Raw genomic sequence first — 21,423 nt, 5'->3', positions numbered from 1 at the left:
CTGAATTAGGAGCATAAAGGGGTTAAGAGGCTACAAAAACTTTACTGGGCAGGTTTCCTCTGACTCTGCGACCCTATCGTAATGTAGCTCTAGTGTTAGATAGCGTGAACAGCTTTGACGACCAACTAGAAACTGAAGATCTTATTGAGCTTCTAGAAAGCTAATCGACAACGTCTTCCCATTGCGGGAGCAATCCTTTCAGGATGGCCGACTGTAACGTCACCATATTATCTAGCCGAGCTTTATTGCGCCCCGCCAAAGCCAAGCGAAGCTAAGCAAAAGCCATACGGTTCGTTAACTATCATGAGTGACGTCACATCCAACCGCCAAATGAAGAGGGTATAAATGCCCAGATTGTTGATTTATGTGATTATTCCTGTGTTAGCATTGAAATAAGTGGAAACGCTACCGGTTTGTATAGTGTTTATTAATAAAATAATAGTTGCAAAAAGTTCGCACGTCTTTGTTTACCGTCGTCCGCACGTCCCGCTTCTGAGTAAAATGGCAGAGGTAAAAACCTCTGCCATTTTACTCAGAAGCGGGATAATCAAACGTAGTCGCCCTAATGAAGCCGGCAACGGAGTCCGTCCGCCTGGATGAAGCGAGCAAGAATAATATCATACCAGCGAAGATGAAGAATGTCCGTCACCACCCGCGAGAAAATTACTAAAGTGCTTGCTAGAGAACAAAGTTGAGTTGGCAATACGCGAGCTTAATGAAGAAAGCGTACCTTTTGGTCATTGTTAAGGCCATCGGGCAGCGTCCGTCATACCAGAATTTGACTCCGATGGAGATGATTGCACATTATCAATATGGTTAAAGAAAGTTGATCAGTTGGGTGACATACATGGCTGGAACGATAAAGTAAAAGCCTTTCACCTACGAGACAAACTTCACGGGCGAGCTCGAAAGTGACAAACAGACAGAAACAGACTACCTGGGATGAGTGGAAACATTTGTTGGTACGAGCTTTTCCCAAACATCGCGATTATAGTAATTATTAGACGAAATGATGCATAGGAAGAAATTGCCGAACAATGACACAAGACAATGACGAAATACTATCAAAATAAAATCACCATGTGTTTTCGCTGCAACCTATCTGATGCTGCCAGTGTCTCTTGCACAATCAGAGGATTACCGATTTCATTACAACCGAATGTACGTGCTTTCAAATACCAGCGTCCGAATGAACTTTATGAGGCCTTTCTCTGTGCCCTCGATGATTATCGTTCACCAATATTTGAAGTACGCGCACCAATCAAGGATACTAAGTAAATGTTCATCCCAGATAAAAAAAGTTATCCCTGAAATCGATCCCTGTCCGCGTTGCAAGAAGACAGGTCACACTTTACAAAATTGTACACTACCAGATCAACGAGTTTGTTTCAAGTGCGGTCTGCAAGGTCATATTGCCTCCCGCTGTTTATGTATATTAACTTCACAAGCCAAACCTAACCTTGAATCGAATGGCAACGAAAACAGTGCAAAATTATAACGAAATGTATAAAAAGGTTGTAAAGGTGATATGATACTTGGCACAGAAACTGAGGTGGCTAAACGCATCTGACACCGATAATTATCGGCTATCGCGTATCGCAATCCTTATTATTCTTCGGCCGTGTTCAATAGCATTTAGATGTAGTTTTCGCTCTGCAACTTCCAAATGTTGGAACGGCATCCCACATCTCATCACATTTGCTGCAACTGGCTCGAAATTTTGAAATCTCCGCAAGAAATGGCTCCCTGAGCAGCAAAAATCAGAATTAAATTAGCAATAAGTGAAGCTATTATAATATTGATATAGGCGAATATAGCATTTCATCAGACAATTTGGTACGAAACGCTCACCGAGCAGTATTTGTAGTAACTATGACTTTATTATGAGCATATAGTGTATCTCACGTGGCTCGCTTCTTTGTCTACTTGTATCTTCGGCGACATATTTTTATTCATTTTAAAGGTACATCCACGGAATATATTTATATAACATTATCATTACGGAGTACACAACACTCTACAATACCTATATTAATGTCATGAAGCAAGTATCTTTAAAATTATTGGATACATCACATCTATACTATTTACAAATAAATAAAATTTTAGTGTCTGTTTGTATATTAAAATAACCGCTTTTTACTTAATGCATATGTATGTATACATGATACATACCTATACCAAAATAACATTTTTTTACAATTTTTGTCTTTCTGTCTGTCTGTCTGTCGAGGTCGCGGGCCCAGCTAGACTCAGCTAGTAAATAAATAAAAATATTTATTTTACTTCTAAACTATTTTTTATACATAAAAAATAAAGTTTAACTAGTAAATAATGCCACAATTATTTTGCACTTTTAATATTGTTTTAATAGTTAGGTATGGATAAAATTAATGTGGGCCTTATTTGGTGATCTTTTTATGTAGTACAAAAATATATCACTAAGCGATTTTTTTCACCAAAACCATATATCATTCAGTATGAAAATTATTATTGCCTAATATTGAAATGGCAAGTAATAGGTTCTGTTACCGTTTTAAAAATGTGATTAACATTTTACTACAATAGTTATACCTACTTATAACTCTTCGAATGTTCATTTTCACAAACATTCTAAAGAGTACATGTGTTTACATATAAGTACTACCCTGCTGAAAATTCCAAATAAAAAACAATGATTTATATGGGTAGTATAAGTTATAGTAAACTATTGTGTGTTTGAAACGGATTTTATTCAGGAAATTTTCATACAATTTGAATCTGTTTTGTATGGGCTATCTGGATCCAGATAAAAATAGCGCGTAGGTTTTAACGTGCAATAATAAAATTAGGTATAATTTTTTGAGGCAAGAATGATACAGATACCGTAAATCTATCTATATCTATATCTATATTCTATATTCTATATATGTATATAAAAGCGCTAGCTAACTAAGCTAGTAAAGAATAATTTGCGTTAAGCATCTTAATAGTAATGCATATCTTCATAACCACGCGGACGTAGAAGCGGGCGACAGTTAGTGTATTATAAAACAAAGTCCCCAAAAGTGAATGTGATTGATTCCCTCAAAATCTACTTAACGGATTTTCATGCGGTTCAAGAGGGAAGGTTTACGGAACAGCTAAGCCGATTTTGATGAGAGTTTCACTGGAAGTTTGCCGGGAAAACTTTGTGACTCACTTATTTCAACGCGGTCGAAGCCGCGAGCACAGCTAGTATATTATAATTTCATCAATAAATCTTATTTTCTCCTAACGTAACAAAAAAATTCGTATAAATACGAAAACCGCGATTATTTGTAGCTTTTGAATGCTTGGTGGATGTTTGTGACTCACGAAAATTGACGTAAGTAGATAAAGATCCGAATTATGTAGACTTTTAAACCCAAAATTTTCATTCTACCGGGATTTTACGAATATAAAATCACGGGTTATAGTATATTATTATTTATATTTTATATATGATTTATCACTTAAAAATTTAGCACTCAGTCCACATTTAGACCTATGATAGTATGATATGTATCCACTGTTAAGTAATAAATAAAATTAGGTTTATTTCATGAAATATATATTTTCATCGTACATAGTTGATAATATTAATATTGATAAGTATGCCTCAAAAGCTTTTTATTGAGATACGAAGGTAGGGAACGCCGTTTTATGAATTAAATTAATGCATTAGGTTCGCCGAGTTGGCGCGAAGGTATTTTCATGGATACCACAAGCTTAGACCAAGGCTACAATAGGATTACGTCAACGAATTAAACAAGAAAATTAAATTATGATGACGTGAATAATTCTTTGTCGCGAATTCAAGATTGGTTTAAAATTAAAATAAACAGCTTGGTTTTGAAGGCCAAAAAAACCAAGTGCGTTGTGTTTTCGTTACCTAATGTTAAGCATCCAAATTATAATTTTATAATAAACAACGAGAGGCTTATCGTCAATGAGACTACAGTTTTCTTAGGGATACATTTGGACTCAAAACTTCAGTGGAATTCTCATTTGTCATCCTTGAATGGTAGACTCAGCTCTGCAGAATTCGCAGTTAGAAAAGTACGACAACTGACCGACGTTGCAACTGCACGCTTAGTATATTTTAGCTATTTCCATAGTGTTATGTCTTACGGCCTGTTATTATGGGGTAATGCTGCAGATATTGAGCCTATATTATTTATCTTGCAAAAAAGGGCTATTCGCGGCGTTTACGATCTTGGAGCTCGAGTCTCCCTACGGGATGTTTTCCAAAAGGTAGAAATATTAACAATTGCGTCGCAGTATATTTATAACAATATTATGTATATTCACCAACATATTCATTATTTTGAAATAAATAGTAATAATCGCATTGTAAACACGAGAAGAAATAACAAAATTGTAACTCCAAGTTTCCGACTGCGAAAAGTAAACATTTCCTTTCTGGGTCATGGTATTCGCATGTATAATAAAATCACACAAACGATTTTGGAATTGTCTCAACATAAATTTAAAGTTTTTATTAAAAATAAATTATAGATAAAGCTTATTACTCGGTGCAGGATTACATAGTTGATAAAGATGTGTGGACTTAGTGACGCTGTATTTTATGCAACATGTTACTAATTTTATACTAAAACACAGTTTATATATTATTTTTCAAAAGAGTAACTGCGGAGTTTCTTGCCGATTCTTCTCTGCAGAATCTACATTCCGAATCGGTGGTAGCTTTACTTCTACATATATATTAATTGATTTTTAAAGTTTTAATTTGTAAAATGACGATTCGAAGTTTTTGATTTTGATTTTGAATTCCATATTAAAAATATGTATGATATTCTAAACGCATCTTATATAAACTCGTGCGTTTGTATAGAAAATTTAGTTTATATGAATGTAATCTAAATTATAAAGTATTGTAATGTATATATTTTACGCAATTCTTGTAATCACTATTCAGTCATCACTTATTGCGAGCAAATAAATGGTGTTAATAGAGACCGTACTAACTAGTATAACAAAAAAAAAAACTCAAATTCTGGAGCAGCCCATCTGAGGAAGCAACTTTACAGAGCTTTTGGGGGGGATCGGGGGTCGATAACGCGCTTGCGACGTTTTTGCTGTTCTTGTAAATTTATTACGCTTGCATTCTGCAATGTTTAAAGACATTTTTTTTATTACTATTCTGACAACATAATTACAACTGTTTGGAACAAGAGTGAATCCGCCTTTAAATCTTCTGCAAATAATTTATAGTAATACTAGCTGCCCGGACAGACTTCGTTCTGTCAAAAGTTAATCACTACATAGTATAAAACAAAGTCGCTTCCTGCTATCTGTGTGCTTAGATCTTTAAAACTACGCCACAGATTTTGTTGTGATTTTCTTTAGTAAATAGAGTGATTCCAGAGGAAGGTTTATATGTATAATACATGCATAATAGAGTAGACGAACACTGATAGTTTTAGAGGTTTCTAATGTGATAGCGTAAATAAACACATTTTGACGAAGTCGCGGGCACAGCTAGTAGATATATAACATATATATATATATATATATATATATATATATATATGCTTATACGAAGGCTTATAACATCAAAAACATAACTATTTTAAATTTCATACGAGCACGAGATAATTATTTCAAATATTTTAAAATCAGTTTTCAGGGTAGCGCGGATATTGTTATGGAATGGTCATACAATCAATATGGATAATATAAGTGCAAAAATAAATGTGTAATCCGCAACACAAAGGCCGCAAATACACATGTATATATTATGCAATAATAATACAAAGAACGGAAATTTTATCATACAGTGTTCTTTGAGTCCTGTTTTTAATAAAGATCTGTTTGTAATTTTATGTAAATAAACAAATTATAAACTAATTTTGGTTGTTTAAATGAAATGTCCGCATTAGGTACTTCTGTATTTATGTTCATTGAAAATGAATTAAAATTTTAATGTAACATTAGTGTTTACGGCTTGAACATTATTGAAATTTTTTTTTCCATAGTCTCTTTCATTCTTCAGTGTCTCATCTTAAGCTGCACACAATTCATGAGCTACAAGAATGACTCACTTTCTGGTAACCAGTCAGTATCTTTTGCTGTCCAATAAAATAAAATAAAAAAATACTTGTAACTCCCCATCTCACGCAAAATTCTAACGAGACAGGGTGTTAATTGAAGTATAGATATTATTGCTGAGTGAATTTTAATTCACGCATTTGACCTGCTTTGAGTCAAGAAAGGAAGGAGATAGCTTAAGAAACCGAATATTCAAGTACTAATTTATTTAAAATAGTAATGCATACTTTTTACTATTTAATTCTTCTTAAAAAAATCAACATTTAAAGAATACCTTCTGTATCAGTTGTGTTTATTTAAGTTTAGTCAATAGTACACATTTTTTAAAAACGATTTTTACAGTCAACAGACCTTAAATATATATTGATTTATATTATGATGGAAAAAAATCTATTTCAACTTGATATTCTTATATAATAAGTTATGGAAAAAAATTAAACTGAATTTTACGATACTTATTAATAACTATGTAGTTGGCTTGTAGCCATCTCACCTGTGTGATCGACGTGATTTGCTTCGAGAGAAGACGTGTTTCTAGCTTAATTCTGGGGATTATCGCAATTTGTCGAGTATGTTCGTACATGCTCGTCTACGTGGCTGACATCGCCCATCTATTGATTGGCATGCCATCAAACAGAGTATGACTGACACGTTCATAATTTGGCTATTTTTATCGTATTTAACCATGCTTAGGATTAATGTATCAATGTAACAGAATTGAAGAATCAATTTAGTGTACAAAAATTATAGATGAACAGTGAAGTTGTCATCAAAGTGATTTGTTTTTATAAATAAAAAAATAATATTGAGAAATACTTATATTTTTTAAACTTAATTTTACGATACTTATTAATAACTATGTAGTTGGCTTGTAGCCATCTCACATATAATCTATAGTAACTGGGTGACCGAGCTTAGCTCGGTATTTTTAACCGACTTCCAAAAAAGGAGGAGGTTCTCAATTCGACTGTATTTTTTTTTATGTATGTTACATCAGAAATTTTGACTGGGTGGAGCGATTTCGACAAATTTTCTTTTAATCGAAAGGTGGTGTGTGTAATTGGTCCCATTTAAATTTATTTGAGATCTAACAACTACTTTTCGAGCTATATCTAATAATGCGTTTTTACTTGACGCTTTTTTTCGTCGACCTACGTTGTATTATACCGCATAACTTTCTACTGGATGTACCGATTTTGATAATTCTTTTTTTGTTGCAAAGGAGATATCCCTAGTTTGGTATCATGATAAGGAAACCAGGATCTGATGATGGGATCCTAGAGAAATTGATGGAAATTCTTGAAAATCCGCAATAACTTTTTACTGGGTGTACCGATTTTGATAATTCTTTTTTTGTTGGAAAGAAGATATCCTTAGTTTAGTACCATGATAAGGAAACCAGGATCTGATAATGGGATCCCAGAGAAATCGAGGGAACTTCTTGAAAATCCGCAATAACTTTTTACTGGGTGTACCGATTTTAATAATTTTTGATTTAATGGAAAGCTGATGTTTGTCATGTGGTCATATATAAATTTCATTGAGATCTGATAACTACTTTTTGAGTAATCTTTGATAACGCGCAGTTACTTGAGTATTTTTTCGTCGATCTACGTTGTATTTATTACTCGTCGACGTAATTGAAGTCGGTTTTTTTTCGTTTGCGAGCAAACACAATTATTAGTAAATAGTGTTTTTTGAAAATCATATTTAAATACGAATTACATATTTATAAAATATGAATAATATTTTTCGATTTTACCGATAATAATAAACAATATAAATAAACACAAAAAATAAAAAAATAATTATAATCGACCTGGAGACATGGGGATTTTAACCGTGGTCTTCTCGTCATTTCCGGCCGATTTCCCATCCGAACTATTACAACTTTATTGACAATTACGAAATTTACCTTCGTATTCTTACGGTATTGTAGCCATTTTTTATCGCCTAAAAACAGGGATAAAACGACATTTTCTAAAAATTAATCCTAGCTAGATGGATGAATTATCGCCCCCAATATCTCCCTGTATACTAAATTTCATGAAAATAGTTGGAGCCGTTTCTGAGATTCAGATTATATATATATATACAAGAATTGCTCGTTTAATAGTATTAGATAAAAAAAATACACTTTTACCTTAGCTAGAAAAGATACTAATCTTAGCAATTCCTTAATTGAACTTACGTTGTTCTCGTAAGGGCAAAGCTGGATTTATATAGTATCGTCTCAATGATCTGAAGGAATGTAGATATAGATTAAATTTATTTATTTTTATTTATTTATTTATTTATTTATTTACAGAAAAAAATAGATACAATTTATGTGAAAAACAGTACAGCAAAAACAATGAGCAGTTTAACAGTGCACTGTGTTTTGTTTGTGTGAATTGTTTATTTGTGTGAATGAATGTTATTTGTTGTTAATAATGTTAATAATGAAGTGGTTATTTGTAATACAGATTTATTACTTTGATAGTAATTTAAACGAATATGTACTAAAAGTAATGGTTGTCATCGTATTAAGTTGGCTGTTACGCTGGCGGCCGCGGGTTCGACCCGCTCATGACAGACATTTGTATTGGCCATATAGATGTTTGTCGTGGTCTGGGCGTTGTGCTTGTGTATTGTGTGTGTTTCCGAGCCCCCGACACAGGAGAAAATCCTACTGGGTTCAGTGTGAAGCGTTTATTAATTATTTATAATATTTTATTTTTTAAACCAACTAAATTGTAATTTATACCAATAAATAAAATTGGAGTGTCTGTTTGGAATATTAAAATTACCGCTTTTTACTAAATGTATATACGAAATGCATAGACGTGTATACACGGTACATATACCAAAATAACATTTTTTTACAATTTTTGTTTGTCTGTCTGTCTGTCGGTCTGTCGGTTTGTTCCGGCTAATCTCTGAAACGGCTGGACCGATTTTGACGGGAATTCCACTGGTAGACAGCTATGTAATAAGGAGTAACTTAGGCTACCTTTATTTTAGAAATCTATTTATCTTATAACTTTGCGAACTGAACTGAACTTTTAAATTCAATGCGGACGAAGTTGCGTGCACAGCTACTATTTATATAAAATTGTAATTCAATGCCACATTATTATACATAACACACAAATTACTTGTCTTTCAAAAAATAATATTTAGGACTTTGTCAAATCACGTCACTTCACTTCAGCTTCTCGCAGTTCACTGCTGTACATAGGCCTCCACAAGTTCACGGCAAAAATGGCGCGAACTCATTTGTTTTGCCCATAGTCACTACGCTGGGCAGGTGGGTTAGTGACCGCATGGTTGGCTTTGTCACACCGAAGACACTGATACCCGTTTTCGGCCTGTGTATTTCAAAGCCAACAGTTGGATAATTCCCGCCATCGGTCGGCTTTTTAAATTCCAAGGTGGTAGTGGAACTGTGTTATCCCTTAGTCGCCTCTTACGACACCCACGGGAATAGAGGGGGTGGCTATATTCTTTATTGCTGTAGCCACATAGCTTTGTCAAATACCTGATTCAAATGGCGAAAATGAAAAACAAGGTATGCATGCTATGGTAAGGGCTCTTTGCGGTTCGGAATATAAGTTTAAAATTTACATAATATATTGGGGTAGAATAAACCACAGCACAGTATCCGTCGTAATTTATCCGGTAAAGATAATTTAAAAGATTCGGATGATGATTTATATTAGACTTAGAACACGATTGGTATCAGGTACGCCGATTCAATAAAAATGGGTGATTGAGCTTTACTTTATAATGTGTTAAATAATTGCTCATAATACCTACCCCACGTCGTAATAAATTACGACAATATATTTAGTACAATTTTAGAAATATAATTGTTATAATTTTTTTACGATTTTTCATTTATTAAGGCTCGTATAATCGTACAAGTAAATAATACAAAACCAGTATTGATGTTTGGTAATTGTTGAGGTGAACAAGCGAGGTTAATAAAATAATTGTGTTTGCTCGGAAACGAAAAAAAAAACCGACTTCAATTATATCGACAAGTAATACAACGTAGGTAGACGAAATAATAGTCAAGTAAATAAGCTCTATCAAAGATTACTCAAAAGCAGTCATCAAATCTCGATCTAAGTTAAATGAAACTAAGCAGCAGCTTTCGATTAAAATAAAAAGCATCAAAATCGTCATACCCAGGTACCAACATAATTCATCATCATTACACAATCATTCATCATTAAATGATATATAAAATAATAAGTATTTAAAAATAATCAATTACGTTATGTTAGTAAAATCTAGTTTTGTCAAATTTCATATCCTTAAGGCCCAATTCACATCACAGTGTCGAGCTCAGTTCGTCCTCGGTTCGATCTCGATCCGGTAAGATATTGTAAACAAGAAACAATAGGCAGATCGTTGCTGGAGTATGATTTGATCGGAACTTGACTGTTCAGGATAGTATGAATACACTCATTTTCTCTTGTTTAACAATATTTTACCACTGTTAACACTGTTATGTAGATCAAGCCTTAATGATGATGTTAATTATGATAGTATCCTTCCAACTCATGGCCTATTTATTGATGAGTCAAGACTGTCGCCGCCAATATGTCGTGATGCAAACGTCCTGATATTTAATATCTTATTATCATTGAAGGTTTTATATGGAAATATATTAAAATTATGTGGTGTCATGGGACACCAGGTAGGAACGAAGTTCCTTCGGATAGTACAATTAATTTTACAATTTTACTTAAGCAATACAATTAAAAAAAAAAAAATGTTGAATTTTATATATATTTTCTAGTTCTTGTTTTTTTTTTTAATTTTGTTGATTGGTTTTTAATTAAGTACATAAAAGTATTTAGGAAATTTAGTATTATAGTAAATAACAAATACCGTAAAATAAAATAAATCAAACACAATAATAATTCAAACTATTAAGTGAAATAAAAAAACATGCGTCTTTATTTCTTTTTGTCGACAGTATAAAATCTACTTGATTTCAGTAATGCATTCAATTGTGTTGATTATGACATCCTACTGAGTGTGTTGCGTTCCTTCAACATATCTCCATCGGTGATAGATTGGTTTCTGAGTTATCTCAGGGGGCGTCGTCAACGCATATGTCTTGATGAGGCTTTCTCCTCATGGTGCGACGTCCAATCTGGGGTACCTCAAGGCGGCGTTTTATCTCCTTTGCTTTTTTCAATTTTTATTAATTCAATTACTCACTATATTTCTTCTCACTACCACATGTATGCAGACGATATTCAGATTTATCGCCATTCCACGCCTGAGGATGTTGTGAGTGCAATCAACTTAATTAATATGGACCTTAAAAAAATTTCTGATTGGAGCAAGCGATATGGGCTTAGTATCAACCCTGGCAAGTCGGAAGTCATTGTTATAGGCAGTCCTGGCATGATCGCAAAAATAAATAATTTACCACCTATTACCTATAATGATACTAGCTTGCCTTACTGCTCCACTGTCAGAGATCTCGGCATTCACTTAGACAAGACGCTGTCATGGTCGGATCATTTAAAGGTAATTACTAAGAAAACTTTTGCGACACTGAGTTCGTTACGTCGCCTTAAATCCGTTCTGCCAATCCCTACAAAAATTATGTTAGCAAACTCTCTTCTCTTATCCATTCTAGATTATGCAGATGCGAGCTACACTAATTTGACCGAGGACCAACTTAATAGGCTTGGGCGACTTCAAAATCTTGCCATTCGGTTCATATTTTGCCTACGCAAATTTGACCATGTTTCGGAGTTTCGTTCCAAGCTCAAGTGGCTTCCTATACGCCTTCGCCGGAACCTACATATTCTTTCTCTGTTGTACTGTGTGCTATTTAATCCAAATTCTCCTTCTTATTTAAAAGATAAATTTATATATCTCGGCGAAGCTTCAGAATTAAGAACATCTCGAAGACTTATGCTGAAGCTACCCGTACATAAGTCCAAGTACTTTAGTCAGTCTTTTACTGTTCAGGCTATTAAATTATGGAATAGTCTGCCCTTAGCCATAAGGGAGGCCAAATCACTGTTGACTTTTAAAAAAAACGTTAAGGATTATTATCTTAAGACGGAGACGATTTAGTGTATATATGGTGCAATCTCTTTTTTTTTTCTCTTCTCATTTTGTTTATAATATATGTATATTTGTGTTTATATCATTTCACTTAATTGTTATCTTCAATTTACGTTCATTGCTTACACACTTTATTAGTTTATAATAGAATATATATTTATATTATATTTTTATTCTTCTTTTTATTTATTTATGTATTTTTTACGATAGTGCTAATGATAATAATAAATTCTTTATTTTATTATAAGTATTTGAATGTAGACATTTGTATGTAAGTTTATTATACATCTACACCACCTACCCAATTTAGATAATAAGTTTCCTTTCTATGTATGGGTTGTCTGGAAGAAATGGCTAATTAGCCATAAGTCCGCCCATTGTACTTCACTGTCTGTAACTATCTTTATGCTTTGTTTGTAATATATTTGTGGTATACAATAAAGTATAAAATAAATAAATAAATAAATAAAATTACATAAATAATTTAAAAAAAGTTTACTAGTAATATTTTAGTTTTACAAATGTCATATTATACAGTCGTGTGACTGATATTACGTCACTTCCATTACATATTTTTCTTACGGTTTTAGTATCACATTTTTTTCAGATCCTGTCGCCCAGTCAAATTTCAAGCCTGCCGTAAGGAACTTCGTTCCAATAATTATAAAAAGGTATGTGATTATGAACATAAGCATTAACTTCTTATTGTTTAATATAAAGTACCTGGGTGACCGAGCTCAGCTCGGTATTTTTAGTAAATCGTGAAGGATTAGTAGTAGAAGAGAGAGTTAAAATGATTCGGTGCTGGTTTGGATGAAGTCTTTTTTAACCGACTTCAAAAAAGGAGAAGGTTACTCAAATCGGCCGGAGGAAACTCAATATATATATATTTTAATGTAACTTCGTTGTTTATGAAAAGATTTTGATAATTCTTTTTTTATTGGAAAGGAGATATCCCTGGTGTGGTACCATGATAAGGAAACCATGATCTGATGATGGGATCCCAGAGAAATCGAGGGAAACTCTCGAAAATCCGCATAACTTTTTACTGGGTGGACCGATTTTGATGATTTTTAACTTAATCGAAAGCCGATGTTTATCATGTGGTCATATTTCATCGAGATCTGATTACAATTTTTGAAGTAATCTTTGATAATGCGTAGTTCTTGACTATTTTTACGCGTACCTACATTGTTTTACTTGTCGATGTAATTAAAGTCGATTTTTTTTTCGTTTTCCTGCAAACACAATTATTAATAACGAATTAACGCAAAATAAAAATAAAAAATAACGATAAATTAAAAATTGATACAAAATACATAGTTACAAGATTGAGAGTAATTGCTTCTCAAAAACTGATAGGCGCTCCAATAAATCGTGTTTTTTTTAAATCGTATTTCAATACGAATTACATATTCATAAAATATGAATAATATTTTTTTTTACCGACAATAATAAAAAATATAAATAAATATAAAAAAATCAAAAATAAAATATAATTAAAAAATAATAATGACAAAATACGAATAATATTTTTCGATTTTACCGACATAATAATAAAAAATAAGAACTGCCTATTTAAATAAAAAATAACGAGTGATATGGGGATTTGAACCATGATCTTCTTGGTTGATCCCGACCGGCCGATTTCCCACCGAGCTATTGCAACTAAATTGGCAGATTCGAAACTTACCTTCGTATTCGAACGATATATTTTTCACTCCCGGGAACAGGGATAAAACGACATTTTCTAAAAATGAATCCTAGCTAGATGGATTTATTTCCCCGAAACCTCCTATATACTAAATTTTATGCAAATCGTTGAAGCTGTTTCCGAGATTCAGATTCTATATATATATACAAGAATTGCTCGTTTAATATTATTAGATAAATATGCGCTTCACACTCAACGGCTCCCAGTATGATGTACTCCTGTGTCGGGGGTCCGAAAATACACACGATACACAAGTACAAACGCTCAGACTGCGACAAACATCTATATGGCCAATAAAAATGACTGTCGTGATCGGGGATCGAGCCCGCGACCTCCAGCGCAACAGCCAGTGCTGTGACCGCTGCGATAACGCGTTGTTTAATATGAGTCGAAAAATCTTATACCTAAGATATTTTTATATTTTTTCTTAATTTAGTTATTAAGAGCAATTTATAATTATGTTAAGTATATTTGTGTTATAAAGTGACAAAAGCAATTATAAGTGTACGTGATTGTGACAGAAACAAGAAAATAATGTAAAAAAGTAGTACTATTTATTAAATCATCTCTCAAGTGGAGAAAATTCATTCAAGAGATGTTGTACCATTTTTAAATTGGAAGGTAGACTTTGATGTGTACCTCGCTTAGGTGAGTAAGGACGCTGCAAAGTGAAAGCTCCGTGATATTGGTGAGCGGATGCGGGGTGGGGTTCCCGGGGCGGGAGCGGTGGTAGGCGAGAGAGGTGATACGGGAGGGTGAGGGAGGTAGTCCAGGGTAAGCGTGCAGGGGCGCAGGGAGGCGGGTAACACGTAACAAGTGAAGCGGCCCTGGGAGCAACAGTCTGCCGCAGCCCGGCCACGCGGCCTCACACGCTACTACAAGCGTCGTATCCCGATCTGGACCGCGCTCTTCGCGTAAGTAAGCCTTATTGCCTATCCGTAACCCAGTAAACGAGATATAAACGCGCGGTCAACCCCGCCCGCCTGTAACCGCGTTGCTCGTAGCACTCTGTAGCGCACCGTAGCGCTTCGTAGCGCACCGCGGCCCATCGCTACGGTTGTTAAAAACGTTCGCTTGAAGGGTGTCTATCACTACAGCGATATACCTGTTGAATGTGTATTGCGATATAGGATAACGGCTTCCAGTTTAAATGTCGCTTTTTTCTTAAAATGTCGCCTTTTTCATTGTTTTAATTTATATATAGAATATTATCAATGTTATGTTACTAAGCGTAATCGACTGTTTCTAAGCATGATAGACGACAATAATAGTTCTGAATTACTATAGTAAGGATATAAATACTTGTGTAGTATACAAGTACCTTAAAGTCCAATTTGAAGGTATATAACATTAAGATAGTATAGAAGGCAGCTACAGGCTTATGACTAGCTGACTTAATACATCTCTATAGTCCATTCAATGGGTAAACTTTTGGGGACTTGAATTACTAAACTTTGTGATTCATATATCAACACATAAATTATACGTTAAAGTGTGTGTACTAAGTATTGTAATAGAGTTATTTACAAGAATTAAACATTATTTCATATTGGTATCATTTTATCCCGACAGCTTTTAAAGTGATTGAAATGCAAATTTTAGCGAATTATATATGTATATATACTCGATTATATATTTTGTTAAGTTCACTTTGAAAAGTATGAATCTGGTAACGTAATGAAATTTGGAATTTTGTTTGCGAGCGACTATTCTTATTTTTTATTTTTTGTAAATCAGTAATATAACAATGACGTCGTTTAGATATTAAAGATCTACAAAGACAGTTGCATAGTGTGCTAGCAATTTAGTAGATGTTCGAGTTTCATAGTGTTCGAGACAAAAGCCAGCGCTTTTGTCAGTTCTTTTGTTACTGATTTTTGCATTATTATTTCTATAAATAAATTAATATCTATTCAGTATTTGTTTAAGAACATCCATTTATAATTACTTATTGCGACTTTATTTCAAACAAATGAAGGTTATTATTAAATTTACGTTTATTCGTAAACACTGCAAGATTATAAATATCAAAGAAACACTATTTCATCTAAAATTAAAAAATAAAACGTACAAATAACTGCTGTAGATGTCAAATTAATTAAATTTATATGTGTATAAATATGTGGAACTACGTATTGCTTATGGCTGTTTCCACGCTGGCGTTTACTTTGCTACTCTTATAAAATTACTGAAATGGGTTAATTATTATTACAAATAAAAAACAAAAATAAGTCTATATTGTTTTGAAATAAAGAAAAAACTTTACAAGGTTGTTGTTTGTTACAAAGAAGACGTCTAACGAAAGTTTTTAATTAGAAAGGTACAGTTTCGAAGTAGCTTTGTTGATAGTTCACTAAGAAATCCCGATATACCTTGGTTGATCTTAGGTAGGTTGAATGTAATGAAATTCATGTCAGAAAATTTAATTAAAAAGTAAAGAGTTTTACTTGGAAAATGTAAACATTTGCTTTATTTAAATATTTAGTTAAATAACTATATATAGGCCTAATAAAAGAACAAAGTGTAATTCTTACAAATATATGTTTTTGTGATAATAGTGACTTTCAATTACACCTAGGTGTGAAATATAACAATAATAAAATCATTGTGGTAGTATGAAATAGAAAAAATGGCGAATAGTGATGAATGAACGTGTTTCACATTCGATCATAACAAGGATCATGAATAAAATTATGCGATTTTAGTTATTTTTACATGTTACATTTTATTTATATTTTCACTACTTGTCAATATTGTTTTAACAAAATATTTCAAACAATTAATATCAAAGGTTTCTAGACAAAATTATTGCTCACCAATTATACTCCATGAAATTTCACGCACGTTTTCCTTTTGTGTAAATTATGGGATAAAAGTATTATGTTCATGAATTTATTTTAATTTAATGTGTTTGATGACGTGTTGGCGCAATGATCACAGCACTGGTTTGCGGCTGTTGCGCTGGTGGTTGCGGGTTCGATACCTGCACATGCCAAACAATTGTATTGGCTAATTGGCTATACAGATGTTTGCTGTTATCTCGGAATTGGTGCTTGTGTCTTGTATGTGTTTGTCTAGGGTCTGGACACAAAAGTGAATCCTATTAGGGGCAGTTGATTTTGAGGCGTTTATTTATTTAATATAATTAATTATACTTTCAAATATTAAAGTGTAGATTAGATTAATTTAAAATTTTCTTATCTACTTCCATATTGAAACTTTTGAAAATTGAGAGCCATAAGGTAATGTTGAAATGAAACTACTTTAAAAAGATAAGGCTAAGTAGTTTCTGATACTTCAGGCAATAAAATGAGTTTATTAATAAAAAGAAATTGGAGATAGTTTATTTTTCACTTTAATAGTTTAAAGCAAGTATGAGATCTTAATTTTTATTGCAATTAAAAATAAATTATAGTTTAAAAAACCTAAAAAACCACGCTTTTATAGCTAATCGAACTTAAAAGTAGAAAATAATTTTTAATTACAAAGAGTTTATATCACAGTAGTAGAAGATCGGAACCATCCAACTGCTGGCTTTGAAATACACAGGCCCAAGACGGGCAGCAGCGTTTTCGGTGCGACAAGGCCAGTACTGCGGTCACCAACCCGCCTGCCCAGCGTGGTGACTATGGGCAAAACACATGAGTTCACGTTATTTTTGGCGTAAACTTGTGGAGGCCTATGTCCAGCAGTGGACTGTATAGGCTGTAATGATGATGTAATGATGAGTAGAAGATCGAACAATCAGTCATAATTCATTACTTCAAAATAAAATTATCATAAAATTTAAGTTATTAAGAAAATAATTCAATTTTTATTTACTATATTTTCATAACTTTTTACTATATTTTTATAACTCTCCGCACATAGATAGTTGCAAGTAGAATAATTGTTACATTTAATATATCAAGCACCCCACGCTTATTATAATTTTATTTTGAAGTAATTAATTATGATTGATTGTTCGACATTCTACTACTGTAATATTACATACACACATACATTACAGCCTATACAGTCCACTGCTGGACATAGGCCTCCACAAGTTTACGCCAAAAATAACGTGAACTCATGTGTTTTGCCATAGTCACCACGCTGGGCAGGCGGGTTGGTGACCGCAATACTGGCTTTGTCGCACCGAAGACGCTGCTGCCCGTCTTCGGCCTGTGTATTTCAAAGCCAGCAGTTGGATGGTTATCCCGCCATCGGTCGGCTTCTTAAGTTCCAAGGTGGTTGTGGAACCTTGTTATCCCTTAGTCGCCTCTTACGACACCCACGGGAAGAGAAGGGGTGGCTAAATTCTTTAGTGCCGTAGCCACACAGCACTGTAATATTAACTCTTTGTAATTACAAATTATTTTCTACTTTTTAGTTCGATTAGCTATAAAAGCGTGGATTTTTAGTTTTTTTTAAACTATAACTTATTTTTTATTTTTTAGGTCGATTTTTAAATTAATTATTAGCGGACATGTGATAGTATTGAAATGCCTTACGAACTATTTCTTTATCTAGTCATTTCGTCTAAAGCTTCACTGTTGCATGGGCTTTTTCCTGTTAACTTAGAGCAATCAAGTTCTTTAATCCGAATAGAATAATTATTCCGCGCGGAGCGAAGCCACGAACTTACGCCACGCGAAACAGGCGGGAAACAGCTAGTAAGGAATAAACAAGGTAAAAAATGCAACTAGCCTGAAAAAGTATCTGCCTCCGTTGTGCTGTGCCGAGTGCCCAAGAGTAAGTCCGAAACTGCAGGCATGCGCAGATCGCGCGCTAGCTTTATCTTTCTTACTTCCTCACAGAGGATCCACGAAAGAATTTATTAATCCTGGCGGTCCTAATAAGGATATTGGGAAACTGTTATTAAATTATTGCATTGTTATCGGTCTTTGATAGGTGTGCAAAGTTTCAAGTTAATCAAACTTCTGGAAATTGGTGAAAATTATATATTAAAAAAAAAGAAATTTTGAAGGGACAACTTTTTTTTTGGAAGTCGAAGTATCAATACTTCGAGGCATCGAGTACTTTTGTGTTTGTAATATATATATATATATATATATATATATATATACATTAGTTATTAGCCAAATACCGCTCTATTTAAATTAATTATGGTCGAATTTCGACCACTAGGCGACCACTACTAGATCGTTCAATAAGTCCCGAGACTAACCTGTAAATGGCGCATATATTAAAAACTCTTTTGATTTTTAAAAAGTACTGGTTATCAATACAAGAATATGTGTCAAATTTTTAAAAATGGAACAATAAAATTATTGATTTTGAAACATTTAAGTGACGCTACGGTTGTAATTTCGATACAATGGAAAAAAACGAGTTTCGCGTGTTGATAAAACATCGTTTTTTAATGGGAAAAAATACCGTTGAAGCACAGCAATGGCTTATAAAATGTTATGCAGGATCAGCTCCCTCTAAAGCAACCATTTGTCGGTGGTATGCTGACTTCAAACGCGGTCGCATGGACACCAATGATGGGGAACGCTCAGGTCGTCCAAATGAAGCTGTGACTCAAAAAAATATTAACCAAGTCCTCAAAATCGTATTGGAAGATCGGAAGGTAAAAGTGCGAGAGATAGCCGAGATAGTGGAGATTTCAGCTGGTTGTGTTTTCACTATTTTACATAAAAATTTGGCCATGAAAAAGCTTTTTTCTAAGGGGGTGCCGCGCTTGCTTACAAATAATCAAAAGGAACAACGTATCAATGATTCAGAGCGATGTTTGGCGCTGATGAATCATAATAAAAAGGATTTTTTACGTCGGTATGTAACAATGGATGAAACCTGGATATACCATTTCACTCCGGAATCCAATCGGCAGGCAGCGGAGTGGAGAGCGGCTGGTGAAAGCCGCCCGAAGCGTCCAAAGACTCAGAAATCGGCTGGTAAGGTTATGGCGTCTATATTTTGGGATGTGCATGGAATACTTTTCATCGACTATCTTGAAAAGGGGCAAAATATAAATAGTGACTATTACATGTGCTTATTGGAGCGATTGAAGTACGAAATTGCGGATAAACGGCCTCACATGAACAAAAAGAAAGTGGTGTTTCACTAGGACAACGCGCCTTGTCACAAGTCCGTGAGAACGATGGCCAAAATTAACGAATTGGGCTTCGAATTGCTTCCTCATCCCCCTTATTCGCCAGACTTGGCCCCCAGCGATTACTGGCTGTTTGCAGACCTCAAAAAAATGCTTCAGGGTAAGAAATTTGACTCAAATAGTGAAGTTATCGCAGCAACGGAGGCTTATTTTGAAGCCAAAGACAAATTGTTCTACACACATTGGATAGAAAAGTTAGAAAAGCGTTGGAGGGACTGTATCGCTCTTGGAGGAGACTATGTTGATGAATAAAAATTAATTTTATAAAAAAGACCTTTTTTTAGTACTTAGTCTCGGGACTTATTGAACCACGTGTTAGTTTATTTTAATATTAAATTCAATAACGACAATTGCTTTAATACAATCTATTAAAAGGCTACGTAGATCTTAGTTAATATCATTACATTTTAAGTTGAATACCTCATGCAATTTAGGGTTCTCCAGCCTATTTTACGACCTGAACAATGATGTTATCATGAAATTAACTGTTTACTTAGATATAAAAAAATAGACATGTAAAGGGTTTATTTTGCGTAAACTTTGTTTAGTAATTCTCTAAATGGATTCAAGGCTATTCATTTAGACTTGACGACCGCTCTGGTGTAATGATGTGTGTGCCCGCCATACCCGCTAACCCGCACTGGAGTAGCGTGGTGGATTAAGCTCTGATCCTTCTCCTACATAGGGAAAGAGGTCTATGCTAGAGCAGGCTGAGGCTATTATATTACAAGCTCAAGCGTTTTAGCGTTACAGAAATAAGTTAGAGGAGAATTGTTATTAAGAATTGATCCACAGAAACGCGAAAAGAACGATTACTATACATCATAGAGAGTTAGGTTACGAAAAAGATTTAAATTAAATGTTAGACGGCTGCGTCGTTCAGCTCTCGTTCAGCATGATTTGCTTATATCAAGTGCACGTCTTTTGACTTTCTAGGCTAGTGTTGCATTATGCACATTTTGTGAAAGAAAAATGCAATAATATTTCCCGTAATATTATTTTTTACTTATGTTATTTTTTTAAATCCTGTAAACTGTATACTATTCCTCCGCAGACATTGTTTTTAAAACTGTAAACAGTTCATTTATATAATTTTATGTTATTAACTAGCAGTTGCCCGCAACTGCGCTCGCGTAGAAGTTGATAATATTTATAAAGGGCTTTAGTCGTGCATAATCATTATATTACAAAAATTTTGGACCTCTTTGTATACCACATTAAGGTTCATCTTACGTGCACTAGAACTACCAGACACAGCGACTACAGTGTGGAAAACTGTCTTTCCTTAGGTCTTCTCAAGCCGTTTTTAGGTAATTTCAGTAATACGAACTAATTTCTTACTTTAGTATACAGATTTGCGCCAATGCTGGAATACTTATGTTATATGCGATCAAAAGCCTAAAATTAAAATTTCATGCTTCTAACATTTCTACTTCCA

The sequence above is a fragment of the Melitaea cinxia genome, chromosome 14, assembly GCF_905220565.1.
Source record: "Melitaea cinxia chromosome 14, ilMelCinx1.1, whole genome shotgun sequence".
In the NCBI taxonomy this organism is placed as follows: Eukaryota; Metazoa; Arthropoda; class Insecta; order Lepidoptera; family Nymphalidae; genus Melitaea; species Melitaea cinxia.
The sequence above is the reverse complement of the archived record's forward strand: the minus strand, read 5'-3'. Positions refer to the sequence as shown.